Source organism: Lactuca serriola, chromosome 4 (genome assembly GCF_051521515.1).
Source record: "Lactuca serriola cultivar US96UC23 chromosome 4, Lser_US96UC23_V15, whole genome shotgun sequence".
Taxonomy (NCBI): Eukaryota; Viridiplantae; Streptophyta; class Magnoliopsida; order Asterales; family Asteraceae; genus Lactuca; species Lactuca serriola.
The window spans coordinates 44,752,601-44,767,098 of NC_136411.1; positions in this window are offsets into that span (position 1 = coordinate 44,752,601).

The window sequence follows — 14,498 nt, forward strand, 5'->3', positions numbered from 1 at the left end:
TGAAACGATCGACAACGGAACCCCATGCCACGATACCACCTCCCTCACATACAACTCGGCCAACCTCTCAGCAGAAGAGCTCTCACTGATAGCAAGAAAATGAGCGCTCTTCGTCAACCTGTCCACAATCACCCAAATTGCATCGACTCCTCTCGCAGTCCTTGGCAATTTGGTGATAAAATCCATGGTAATCTGTTCCCACTTCCACTCGAGAATCTCCAACGGCTGCAGCTTACCATGCGGACGCTGGTGCTCGGCCTTAACTTGGCGACAAGTTAGGCACCTCTCGACGAACCAAGCAACATCCCTCTTCATACAGGGCCACCAATACTCCTTCTTTAGGTCCAAATACATCTTGGTAGCCCCGGGATGGATCGAGAACTTCGATCGATGCGCCTCCTCCATCAAAATGGTACGCGTCCCGCCCACAAACGGTACCCAAATCCGACCCTGAAACGTCATAAGCCCCCGACTATCGGTAACGAACTCCGACACCTGCCCAATGACCCGCTCCCGCTTTCGGTTCTCTGGTCTCGCAGCCTCAGCCTGGGCGCCTCGGATGGTGTCCAATACCGGAGTCATCACCGTCAACCTCATACAAATGTCTCGTATCGGGGCGCTCTCCGACCTACGGCTCAGAGTGTCGGCTACGACATTAGCCTTGCCCGGGTGGTACAGGATCTCACAATCATAATCCTTCACCACATCCAACCATCTCCTCTAGCGCATATTCAGGTTTGGCTGATCCATCAAGTACTTTAAGCTCTTGTGGTCAGTGTATATCGTACATCGAACCCCATACAGATAGTGACGCCAGATCTTGAGGGAAAACACTACAGCCCCCAACTCCAAATCGTGGGTGGGATATCTCGTCTCATGAGGCTTCAACTGCCTTGATGCATACGCGATCACATGCCCTCTCTACATCAACACCGCTCCCATCCCCAATATCGAAGCATCACAATACACCACGAAATCCTCCATCCCTTCCGGTAGTGCGAGTACAGGAGCTTCGCACAATCTCTGACGAAGGGTCTCAAACGAGGTTTGCTGCTCTGGACCCCATGAGAAAGTAACACCCTTCCGGGTCAACTTGGTAAGTGGCACGACGATCTTGGAGAAATCTCTGATAAATCTCCTATAGTAGCCTGCCATCCCCAAGAAGCTCCTGATCTCCGTAGGTGACCTCGGCACCTCCCAACTCATCACAGCCTCAATCTTGGCTGGGTCAACCAATACCCCTTTCTGGTTAACGAGATGCCCTAAAAATTGGACTTCCCGCAACCAGAAATCGCACTTGGAGAATTTGGCAAAGAGCCTCTCCGATCTCAGAATTCCGAGGAGCTCCCTCAAATGTTCCGCATGCTGCTCTCTGGTCCTCGAATACACCAGGATGTCATCAATGAAAACAATCACCGAACGATCCAACATCGGCCTACACACCATGTTCATGAGATCCATGAACGCCGCTGGTGCATTGGTGAGCCCGAATGGCATCACCACGAACTCGTAATGCCCGTAACGAGTCCTAAATGTCGTCTTCTGGATATCCTCATCCCGAACTCTCATCTGGTTATATCCCGATCTCAAGTCAATCTTGGAGAACCAAGACGCCCCCTGCAACTGATCGAATAGATCGTCGATCCTCGGTAACGGATAACGGTTCTTGACCGTCAACTTGTTCAACTCCCGGTAATCAATGCACATCCGGTGTGAACCATCCTTTTTCTTGACAAACAGGATCGGCGCTCCCCCAAGGAGAGCTACTGGGACGGATGAACCCTTTCCCCAACAGCTCTTGCAGCTGTGAGGATAACTCCTGCATCTCTGGCGGTGCTAGCCGATACGGCGCCTTGGCGATAGGCGCAGCGCCGGGAACCAAATCGATACGAAACTCCACCTGCCTCTCGGGAGGCACACCCGGCAACTCCTCGGGAAACACGTCCGGGAACTCACACACTATCGGCACCTCATCCACTGAACTTGGCCTCCCAGCGGCCTCTCGCACATCTGTCACATAGGCTACGAACCCCTTGCAGCCCTGCTGCAAACTCCGCCTCGCTCTAGCAGCCGAACAGAAAACCGAACCACCACGAGTCCCCTCGCCGTAAACCGTCAGCGCTCCCCCACTAGGATCTCGGATCGTCACCAATTGACGCTCGCAATCTATGACAGCCCCAAAACGGCTCAACCAATCCATTCCTACTATGACACAAACATCCCCCATAGCGATCAGAATCAAATCAATAGGGAATTCCACCCCGAAGATCTCCACCATGCATCCACGTATCATCTCGATAGCACATACCTCACGCTCATCTGTTATGGAAACCCGCAGAGGTCGACTCAACGCCTCCCTTAGAATACTAATGTGCCGACTAAAAGCCAAAGATATGAAAGACCGACTCGTACCCGAGTCGAATAAAACCAATGCAGGTACAGAACTCACAAGAAAAGTACCTACGCATAACATATAGCAATTACAATAGCATAAACTCAACATTAAATAGATAAAGATTACATACCCACCACGACATCAGGTGCTGCACGGACCTCCTCCGCAGTCAGCTGGAAGGCTCTCCCCCTAGCCTTCGGTGCTTCGGCCTTCACTGGCCGAGTCTCAGCAGCTCGAACCACAGGTGCAGATCCCTGCTCTGACCTCTGAAGCTGGGGGCACTCGGCCTTCCGATGGCCGGTCTGGTTGCAATGGAAGCAAACCGAGAACCCCTTCGGACAGTCCCTCGCAAAATGTCCTTCCTTCCCGCATTTGTAGCATACCCCCGTCTTGCACGGCCCATCATGGCTCTTGCCACACTTCCCACAAGTGCGGCCCCTCGAACTGCCCATCCTCGAATCAGCGGGCTTTGCCCGCTTGGCGGCCGGCTGCGACTGCGCCGGTCGTCGATCACCCTTCCGCAACTCAGTCTCTCCCTCGCCTGTGTCTCAAGCTCGATCTCCCTCTTCCTGGCATTTGCCTGGAGCTCGGAAAATGTCTGGTAAGTCGAGTTCGCCACGAACTCGCGGATGTCCCTTCTCAAAATACTCATATAACGGCTCATGCGAGCCTGCTCAGTGGACACCAACTCCGGGCAAAACAGCGCCCGCTCATGAAACATCCTCGTAATCACTGTCACCGACTCTGTCCCCTGCTTGAGGGTCAGAAACTCCGGAGCTAAACGTTCCCTCTCCACCTGGGGAACATACTCGTCACGAAACATCACAGTAAATCTCTCCCAGGTCACTGCAGTCAGCTCAGCTGTAGAATAGCTCGCGGTCACGAATTTCCACCAATCCTTCGCCCCCAAGCGAAGCTGGTTGAGTGCGAATCGCACCTTCAAGTGCTCCGGACACGAGCACGTATAGAAACACCCCTCCATATCTGAGATCCACCTCATAGTGGGGATCGGGTCCTGCGTACCATCGAACTCTGGTGGTTTCGTGTTGTTGAACTCTCGGTACAGCAGCGAATCACCACCCTGGGGTCTTGCAGCAACAACAGCTGCTGTGGCTGCAGCAACAGCAGCATTAGTCAAGGCAGCATAACGCTCGTCAAACATCTCGATCAGTGTGTCTTAATAGACCCAAACATCTCCAGAATCTCGGCTCTGATGGCAGCATCCACCTCCTCATAGATGATCCGACGGATCTCCTCGTCGCTCACCCCACTGCTCTCGGGGTTATGGCGTGTCCCGACCATGATCCACCTTTGAAACACAACATAAGAAATATCAGGGATACTCTCGAGTATTCTCACGCTCGATAACTCAAACATCCTCACTCCTGGTACCCCCAAGGATTCTTACTTGGACTGCGCACCAATCCGGTGCTTTCAATAGTACGGGCCCAATACTATTGTCCATATCGAATCAATATACAATCCAAGTCCTCCTCCTAGGATCCCAAGTCGTAAATACTCTACTCTCGCTATGCATTGGCTACCCTCAGTAGACCTAACATGAGCTCCTCACTGCTACCTGCTCACTCTCAAAGTATCTCATAACAGCAGTAATCTCCTAGGCTAAGGCATCACAAATCAGGCCACTCTAGTCCTTATAGGAATACCTAGCCTCTCTATCATGCATAAAATAATATCTCATAACTCATAACATATAATGTAAAGGTATTTTGGGGATTCACCGTTCGGGCGCTGGCTGACCGTACACACCATCCACTCTGCTCGTTTCCAAAACTTCTTTTTCTTTTTTGAAAATTTGCAGTTTTGGTTGTAAAATTTCACAAATCCTCGGTTTGAGTTCAAATACGCCCGAAGGTGCATCCGAATCCCTCAAACCAAGGCTCTGATACAACCTTGTAACAACGTAAAATTCCAATTAAATTTTTAATTTTTAAAACCACCAAATGTATATCATATCATAATCTCAAATCCGAAACAACAGTGTTTTCAAAACAAATTCCCAAGATCTCTCAAATGTGAACTCCATCGGTGTGAGTGTGTACGGGTCAAGCCGCCGCCTTCCCACGGTCCTCGCTGGTACCTGAGACATCAAACACAACACCTGTAAGCATAATGCTTAATGAGTTCCCCAAAATACCACATACCACAAATACGCCACTCGAGGCTAAACCCGACCCTCTGGTCAAGATGTCTTAGCGGGACCCTCTTGTCCCGCAGCTCGTTGGACCCTCTGGTCCAGTCATAGCTCATTGGTCCCTCTGGCCCGTTCTGAATCGTTGGACCCTCCGGTCCGGTCCATATAGTCATACAGCATACAAATAAATCTCTTAACCACTAGTGCTCGATCTCCCGAGCTATCGTCCTCCTACAACACAAGTGTATTTCTACTTAATACTACTTGACTTTGGCTGACTAATACCACGAAGTCAAACCAGTCAACACTGGTCAACAGTCAACGGTCAAAGGTCAACCCGACTCGCCGAGTCTGGCGTGGACTCGCCGAGTTCCTACGGGAACCCGATCCCTCTGAATCTCTTCCGACTCACCGAGTCACTCACCCGACTCGGTTACTCAACCCCTGGTTCGTAATCGTTGAACAACCCGCACCAACTCGCCGAGTCTGGGAAATGGACTCGGCGAGTGCATTCCATGCACAGCCCCAAACGACCTTCTGAGGTCAGATTCGCTTCACTAACTCATAGATCCAGTCTCCTTAAGCTTATTAACCACGTAAAGTCCAAGTCTTGATGCTCATCAAGCATTGAATAGCTCATGAATGGTGTTTTAGCCTCAAATACATTGATCCCAAGCTAAAACCTCCATGGATGCATATAAAGCTTTGGTAATGAGGTGCTCTGGACCTCTATGGGTCCAGATCCAGGACCTTAACTCGCTAAGGGACCATGAGGACACTAGATCTAACCACAAATGGATTCAAAAGCCCTAAATCTACATGAACATCACAATAACAGAGAATGATTCGGGATTGTACCTCATATGTGATGTTATGGACCTCAAATCTTCAAGAATCCACCCCTCTCTTGCTTCTTCTTGGCTAGATCTCGTCTTTCCTTGCTAGACAACAACTCCAAGATCAATAATGGCTCCTTCCCTCACTTGAATCACTCAATTGCTCTAGGGTTTCACTCTGGGGACTGATGAGTGCAAATGACGGCCATAAGGCCCTTTAAATAGGCCTCAAACCCGAGAAATTAGGGTTTCATTAAACAGCATGGACTCGCCGAGTCCGGACGCGAACGCGCGTCCAAATCCGCGATCATACTCGGCGAGTCTAGGCTCCAACTCGTTGAGTTTCCTCACAAATTACCAAAATAAATAAATAAATAATACCTGGGAATCCGGGCTGTTACATATAAACAACTTTATATTATACACATAGTACGTATTTTATAGCAAATACTTAATATTTATGTGTTAGAAGAAAGTAACTACACACTCACTTGATCAGAAGATGATCGGACAGCACTACGGCTTGTAGAAGTAGTATTCTTCGGCAGATCTCGAAGATCTTCACAAAAACCGGACTCCTCGCGGGCAGAGCTTCGGCTCGAGAATTGCACTTCTCGGGATCTTCGGGGCTTCGAGACTTGCTTCGGGGCTCGGGAATGATACCGGGGCTTCAGGATAACTCTTGCACGAAAAACGATGCAAAAACGCGAGAAAAAGGGAAGAAATGAGCAAAGAAGTCGGTTGCCCTCGACACCCTTTTATAGGGGCTGGAAGTTCGAATTACGCTGGGCGTAATGACGATAGGGTCGCTGGCTCCCCCATGGATAATATCGTTTAATATATATTTAAATTAAATATCGAAAATGTTTAATAAACTTCAAAAATTCATATCTTCCACATACGAACTCCGTTTTTGACGTTCTTTATATCCACGCGTAGGTGAGACTACGATCTACAACTTTTGTTTAGACTTCGTCGACTAATTTTGACTTTATGTTTAGTATTTATTTTTAGTAGGCCGGGACGGGAAAACTCTGTTATAAATTCATAACTTCTTCATCCGACGTCCGTTTTCGCCTATCTTTTTATCGTTTTACTACTATTAACGAGACCTTCGATTCTCATTTAGATTGTTTCGGCTAAAAACCGCTTGATCTCAAATCGAGTATTCGGGTTGCATACTGCTAAGTCGAAACTTCGAAAAATCATAACTTCCTCATACGAAGTCAGATTTGGACGTTCTTTTTATGCACGCTCATGGTTTAACGAACTCTACAACTTTCGTTTAGATTGCTAAGGCTAAATATCAATCTAACGTAAATTCACTTTTTACGTCATTCAGCGTCGTGCTTGTTCTGTCGCGAAACTTCGACAGGTCATAACTTCTTCGTTATAACTCGGATTTCGGCGTTCTTTATATGCACAGAAACCTTGTAACATATACTATAACTTAGTTAAGATTATTCATTCTAAATAATCTTTCATCAAAAATTCATTTTTGACGCCTATCGTCTCTAAATTGACTAGCCCGGATCTACGGGCGTTACACAATTTCTGGCAATGTGTCCAGGTGTTCCACAGTGAAAACAAGTCTTTTTATTCACTGTGAAGTTGTTTCTTCCTACCCCTGGTGGCGTGTCCTTGCCTTGTCTCTTGTTGTTCCCACATGCACACTTGCAACAAGCACTCTGTTGCGCTGGAATTGGAGGCCTGTATTTTTTCAATGGCAGGTTTGTTAGGAGTAACAGAATTCGAATCAACATATTCTGAGTGCAAGGAGTCATTGGTTTGTTCAGTAGTGTTCTCTTTGTTCGCATCTTCTGCTACTTTACTTGCACATGTAACAAAAACATCAGGAGCATCAGGATTATCAAACAAGTCATCAGCCTTTGACACAGTCTCATTATCAAACACAATCTTTTCATCATTTTCCTTTGCCTTGCTTACTAACGAATCCGCATTGGAAGTAGAAACATAAAAATCTTCAACCTGAATACCTCCTGAAACAAATCCAGATGTCTTGCTATAAACCATGAATGGTTCATTGGCAATCTCCTCCTTGGACAAAGGTTGAAACTGATATGAATGGTTGAAAGGAGGAGGCACTTTGTCATACCCTAGAACCTTTGACTGATTATGCTTAAATTGCATGCAGTGGTCTATCATGTTGGCAACTAATTCACTTGATACATCAAATTTTCTAAAATCGAAATCAGCAGTCTGAAATTTGCTCCTTAATGTGTCAAGTTCAACAATTAATTCAGCGTTCTGTCTCTTTATGTAGTCATAATTCTCAAATTTATTATTGTAGTCTTCCTGAAGTCTTCTAAAGTCCTTTATCTTTGTTTCTAATTGGGCCTTTAGGGGTTTCTGTCCTTTCCTGAGTTGATATCCTTCATATCTCAGGTCCTCAACTTCTCCTTTTAACAAATCAACTTGGTCCCGAAGAAATTTAATCGTAGTTTCACAAGTTGGAGTACATGTAACTTCATTGACCATAATGTTTTCAGAACTCATTGTTTTTCCACACTTCAAGGCGTCAAGTTCTTCAATTAAAGCAGCAAGACTAAGACTATTGATATCTTTTGTCTTCTTGATGACAGCTACGTTCATATCCCACGATTTTGGAAGCGAATTCAATAGCTTTTTGTTTATCTCAGATTTAGACAAGAAGATCCAAGCTATATTCATCTCCGTAGTGAGTATGGTAAATCGCTGCAACTGAGCTTCCAAGTTTTCTCCGGGAATGTAGTTGAACATGTTGAAATTTTGTCTTAACATATCCTGACGATTCTCTTTCAAGTCTTCAATTCCCTTATTGACCTCAAAAGCCATTAAAAGCACAACTCGAAGCTAAAATAAAACTTAAACGTTAAACTAAAATTTAAAAATGCCCTTTGACTATAAACCTCAAAAGTCAACCTTAAAAGTCAAATTTAAAAAGTCAAACTCAAAAGTCAAACTTTTAAAATCAAACCGAAAAGCTAAATTTGAAAATTTAAAAATTAAATGAAAAAGTCAAAGTTTAAAGTTAAACGTCAAATTTGAAATTCAAAGTCAATTTTTGAAGACAAAAGTGAAAAAATAAAAACTAAATTCTTTATTATTATTATTATTTTTTATTTTTTATTTTATATATTATTATTATTATTATTATTATTATTATTTATTTTGGATGAAAAAAGAAATTAAAAATAAAAGAAATTTAAATTTTGGGTTAAAAGTGTCAATTTGCGAAATTAGGAATCGAAAAGAACAGGTTATGTTTTAAATTTCGAAGAGATGACACAAAAGGCTTGCTAGCCGAGTTGGTAAGGCGCGAGTGTTCTTGATCTGGAGGTCGCGGGTTCGATCCCCAACACCTCCAAAATTCGCTTCCTTTTTACTGATGCGAGGCTGCTGAACGTGCAAGGTGCGAACCGGAAACGATGTTGAGCCGTAAACCACCGAGGACCGTAAACCGAGGCCGTAAACTCCGAGCCGCAAGCTCGGATCGTGAACCTCGGGCCGCAAACTCCAGACTGTGAACCTCGGGCCGTGAACTCCGAAACCCTAGCCGCCGGCCGCAAACTCCGCCACACCCTCGCAAGTTTCAACCAAAAACAACGATTTTTCGACTTTGAATCTCCAAAACTCGATCAAAAACCCTTTTTTATGAAAAACACGAAGAACAAACCCCCTTATTTTTTAGAGATCTATCCAAAAACGCAAAAATCTTTTGAAAATAAGATCAAATAATGCTCCAAACCTGACAAAATTGACTGATACAATCCTTGCTCTGATACCAATTGTAAGTCCCTAATTTGCCTGTGTATCAATCAGATCCGTTTGATGGTGCGGAATCCCAATCAAACGGATGATGTCAAATCAAATAGAAGATAAGGAGAAGAAGAATAATATGAATCTTGTTTGAATTGATTAGAATGAAGTTCTCTTACAAGATTCACACACAACACACACTTGTTCTTCTCTGTACCGTACACTCTCTTATGTTCATCAATCTCTACTCCTCAACCCTAACACCTATATATACTAGGGAATATGGGCTTGGTGAACATGGGTCGTAAATGGGTTTACGGCCGTAAACTCAACCGTAAACACGTATACGACCGTAAACACCAAGTTGTTTACGGTCCAAGACACAAAAATACATTTTCCTAGAAATGTAAAGTATAAACCATATTTTTGACCCAACATTAGATCTATCTGACGTGATCATTCAGATCCACAACACTTTCCATGTCTCTTATTTGCGAAAGTGTATAACGGATGATTTGATAGTGGTTCCCTTGGATGACATTCAGGTTGATGAGAACATGAACTATGTTGAGAGACCGATTGCAATTCTCGACAGAAAGAAAAAGACCATGCGCAACAAAGTGGTGAATTTGGTGAAAGTGCAGTGGTAGCATCAGAAGGGTTTTAAGTGGACTTGGGAACCTGAGGTGAAGATGAGAGAGAGCAGTACTCGGAGCTATTTGCTACAACAGACTTCAAGGACGAAGTTCAATTCAAGTGCGGGAGAGTTGTAACACCTTTTCCTCAGGTACATTTCCTTATGTTATTTAAGTTTAGTATGTTGAGAATTTTGGTTCTATCTGTGGCGTAGATGGCAACTTACGCATGGCGTAAGTCATTAAGTGCATGTAGCGGATTCACACCCTATGTAGGGCGTAACTTTGGTTACGCAGGGCATAGGCACACAGAGTTCAAACCCTAATTGAGAGGTTGTGAGCCCTATTTAAAGGCTCTAATCTATTAAGAACATCCCTATGCTCATCCTCCACCCTTTCTTTCTCTAACCTCAAAACCTAGCCCTTGGCGTGATCTTTGAAGCTTTGAGTGATCTTTTGTTTGTTTTGGTGAAGAAGGAGGACTTGGAAGGTGTACTTGGAGTCCATAGATTATAGATCCAGACTCTACTTTTCTTCAACATTCTCCATGAGGTATAGAGTTTTATCCTTGATGATTTATTTTTTAGATCTAGCTAGTTATGGGTTTTATGAAATTTTTGTCCATTGATCTTAATTCTAGTGAGTATTAGCTACTCTAGATCTCATGTGTGCCATTTCTAGTCTCTTCTGAGTTGGTTGAGACATAACAATGGGAGCTTGGTCACTCCCATCACTCTATGCATGAGTTTTTAAGCCTTGGAGTGTGGTTTGGACTTAGGGCTTAGTCATATGCTCCATTAATGTTGGGGTGCAAAGTTATTCATTCATGACTTTGTAAATGTTTGACTTTTGTAAAACCCACTTGCATGTGGTGCTTTAGCCTTTAGACCCATTTGATTGTTAGAGTGAGAGAGAGACACGTAAACACCTCTATAAATAGTGGGTTCATACCACTTGTAGAGGTGTGCTTGAGAGATGTAGAAGTGAGTGTGTAAGTGTGTGTTAATTATGTAGTCTAGATCTAGATCTTTTTTGTAACACCATATACATTCAATATATCTCTTAAACACCCAAATCACCATGTTCAATTGTGCAAGCTTTAATTCCGCATGCCAAACCATGTTCTTTGTCACTACAATTGGTATCAGAGCGGGTCTTCAAGATCAAGGTGATTTTTGAAGAACGATTCTCGGTTTGACAATTTTTGTCACAATTTGATCAATTTTGGTGAGTCTCTCTCTATGATCTCTCGTAATATTTGGATTCGTGCTTTGCATTCTTCTTTTTTTTTTATCGTTGTGGTTCATTGGATCTAATTAGTTTCAAATCTCATTGTTGATCCAATAATTTTTTTTTTGATCAAGTCTAAAATCAAAATTTTGTTATTGTTCATCAATCCAAAATTCAAGCCCAATCTGATTTGTGATTATTGTTCATTAATTCAAGCCCAAATAATCACATTAAATCCATTACTGTTCATGATCATTTGAGCCCATAAAAGTTTCGAGTACTGTTCATCTGAAGTCCAATTCATGATACAGGTTAATTTGCTCCGATTTCTCTTTTTGTTCATATTTCTCGAGTGTAAGTGATCTGTTTGTTCCATATACTCATTCGATTCAAGATTAATATTCACTATGATTTACATTCTTCATAAAACATCAAGGATCGACTACTAGTGATTCAATCCAATTTTTTTTTCGTGATTGTATCTTCAAATCTGTTTATCTCATATCTTCCGAATTCCATTTCAATTCGATTTGTTGATAATCAAAATCGAATTGAATAATGATACCGATTCTTCATGTTTAATGATTGAATTGATGGTTGAATCTGTTCTTGGCTGGTCAAATGACATTCTTGAAGATGGATGAAGAGTCAAACTAGAAAAGTCAAAGTTTGATTCTTATGAATCCAGAATTTGAAATCAAAAGAGAATCTGATGGGTATAGAATCGATTTGAGTTACATCAACTGTTTTTAAGAATCTATTTGTGAACGAATTTGATTTTCGTAATTTTGTTCATATCGACTTGAAGTGATGGTTCGTTATTAGAGATTGAAGGTTTTGGAATCATGAATAAAAATCGATATTGAGTTTGGATGATTTTGGAGTTACGAATTCGATTTTGGTGTCGTTCGATCGGAGTTTTTGGTGTGATAGATCGATAATTTCGATTTGTGTACCAGTTGGAGTCGATGATTGATGACGAACAGGAACGAGATGTTAAGAATCAACGATGTTGATGAATCGGGTTTATTAGTGAAGAACAAACTAGTGTTGAAATCAAGTTCGATGGTTTTGATTTGGTGATTGAACGATTGAAGACTTCGCATATTGGGTTCATACATAAGATTGTGGGTATTGGAAGTCGATTGGGTTAATGTTCGCATATGGGTTCACATATGAATTTTTTGGATCGCATTTGAAATCAGTGGAGTTCGCATCTAGATCTTCATTAAGTTCGCATATGAAATCAAAACAATTGTGTTCGCATCTGGCTAATTGTTTTTGATTTTGCAAGCTTGGAGTCAAAGATATGGATTGGGTTTGCATTTATGGATTGGATTTCGCATTTGGTGATACAGTTGATTTGTTGATGCGAAGCCAAACTATATTCGCATTTGTGTGAATCAAACTCAGATTCGCATTGGTATGAATGGAGTTCGCATTTGATGGTTTGTTCAATTTTGGAGTCAAAATGCGAAAAAAATGAAAGATGTGCGAAGCATGCGAAGTTTTTACTGTATAAATGCGAATTGGGGAAGAAAGCCAATAGTTTTGCATTTGGTCCCTGATCTTTTCACAAAATAACACAAATGGTCCAACTTCGCAAAATGGGATTATAAAATGACAAAAATGCAAAATTTTCATTTCGCATCCCTGCAGTCTTCGCAAGATGGCAAATTTTACCCAGTTTCGCATTTGGGGTAAATTTTTTGAGAAATTGCAGAATTTTCAAATCTGGTCCCTGCAGTTTGTGCGAATTTACGCTTTATGCCCGGTTTCGCAAATGGGCTAGAGTTTCGCATATTAAGCTGTTTTGGACGCAACGGGTCACTGCAGAATTTTGAAATTGACAATTTCTACCCATTTTTGAGAAATTTTGTCAAAGGCAATCCGTGAACGACAATAAAAATTGATTATTTTTTGGATTTTTCGGATTGAAGCACAAAGTTTATGCCACATGTTAAGGGGGAGTTTTAACATGAAAAATTCCGAATAGAGCACGTTCTTTTTCCTTGGGGTTTTATAATCAAATTTCGATTATAAAAACGGGGAGAAGTTTTATATGGAAATTCGAACTTGAATTTTTCATATTACGCGGATTTGAAGACCGAAGTGATCTTGAAGTTTTGAAGCCTACGAGATGATGCAATTGGAAGTTCGGAAGTGATGTATTCGAAATGGGTTTGGTTTATTGAAGATTTTTGGGGTGTGCTTTTATGCGTAACTTTGGGGTGATTATTTGAAGTTAATCATTCGTTGCTGCTTGGATTGTATGGTCTCACATCCTAGAGCCCAAATTGAAGAATCTTGGAAGAATTGAAGATTGAAGTTCGTTTCGACATGTGTCACCTTTGAGGCTCGAACCGCGTAGTGCTTGATTTTGGAAGATTTGAAGTGGTTCATTCATTCCTAACTTTGAGGGGGAGAATGTTGGGGTGCAAAGTTATTCATTCATGACTTTGTAAATGTTTGACTTTTGTAAAACCCACTTGCATGTGGTGCTTTAACCTTTAGACCCATTTGATTGTTAGAGTGAGAGAGAGACATGTAAACACCTCTATAAATAGTGGGTTCATACCACTTGTAGAGGTGTGCTTGAGAGATGTAGAAGTGAGTGTGTAAGTGTGTGTTAATTATGTAGTCTAGATCTAGATCTTTTTTGTAACACCATATACATTCAATATATCTCTTAAACACCCAAATCACCATGTTCAATTGTGCAAGCTTTAATTCTGCATGCCAAACCATGTTCTTTGTCACTACAATTAAGCCATGCAAAGGCATAAAGTTGAAGACTTTATTACTTAGGATGACATTTAGGATCAAATATGGGAGATAGACGTTTGGTTTTTATGGATTAAGGAGTTAATAAGATGTTGGTAAGAAGTGGGTTACACAAAGCGTAATCTTGGCTACATAGCACGTAGCTTGATTTTGTCCCAATTTCCATTTGAAGGCTCTACGCTGGGCGTAGAGCATGGTACACATGGGGTACCCCCAATATGTTGAGTTTTTGTTAAAATGGAATTGAGGTCAAGTTGAGTGGATCATGGCCATGGAAGGGTAAAGTGGTCTTTTACCCAGAAAGAGAGAGAGAGAGAGAGAGAGAGAGAGAGAGAGAGAGAGGGAGAGAGAGAGTGATTTAGGCTTAGACCTTTGAGTATGAATTGTTATGTTAATTTCTAATTAGGCCCTTATGATGTATTGTTTAGTGTGAGAGTTCTATTTCAACAACTCGTGTAACACCCCGACTCCCAAGTATAAGTTCTAAAACCTTATATACATGTTTATGGACCTACTCGACGAGTTGGTTTGCCCCAACTCGTCGTGTAGAGGCGGTTTAGCCCACGTGGATTATGAGGTCTATTCGACGAGTCAGAGGACCCTGACTCGACGAGTAGGAGCTGGAAAATTAAACCCTAACTTTTAGGGTTTGCACCCTATTTAAAGGACCTTAAGTCCTTTCCTCCATCCCCTTACCACCTCTT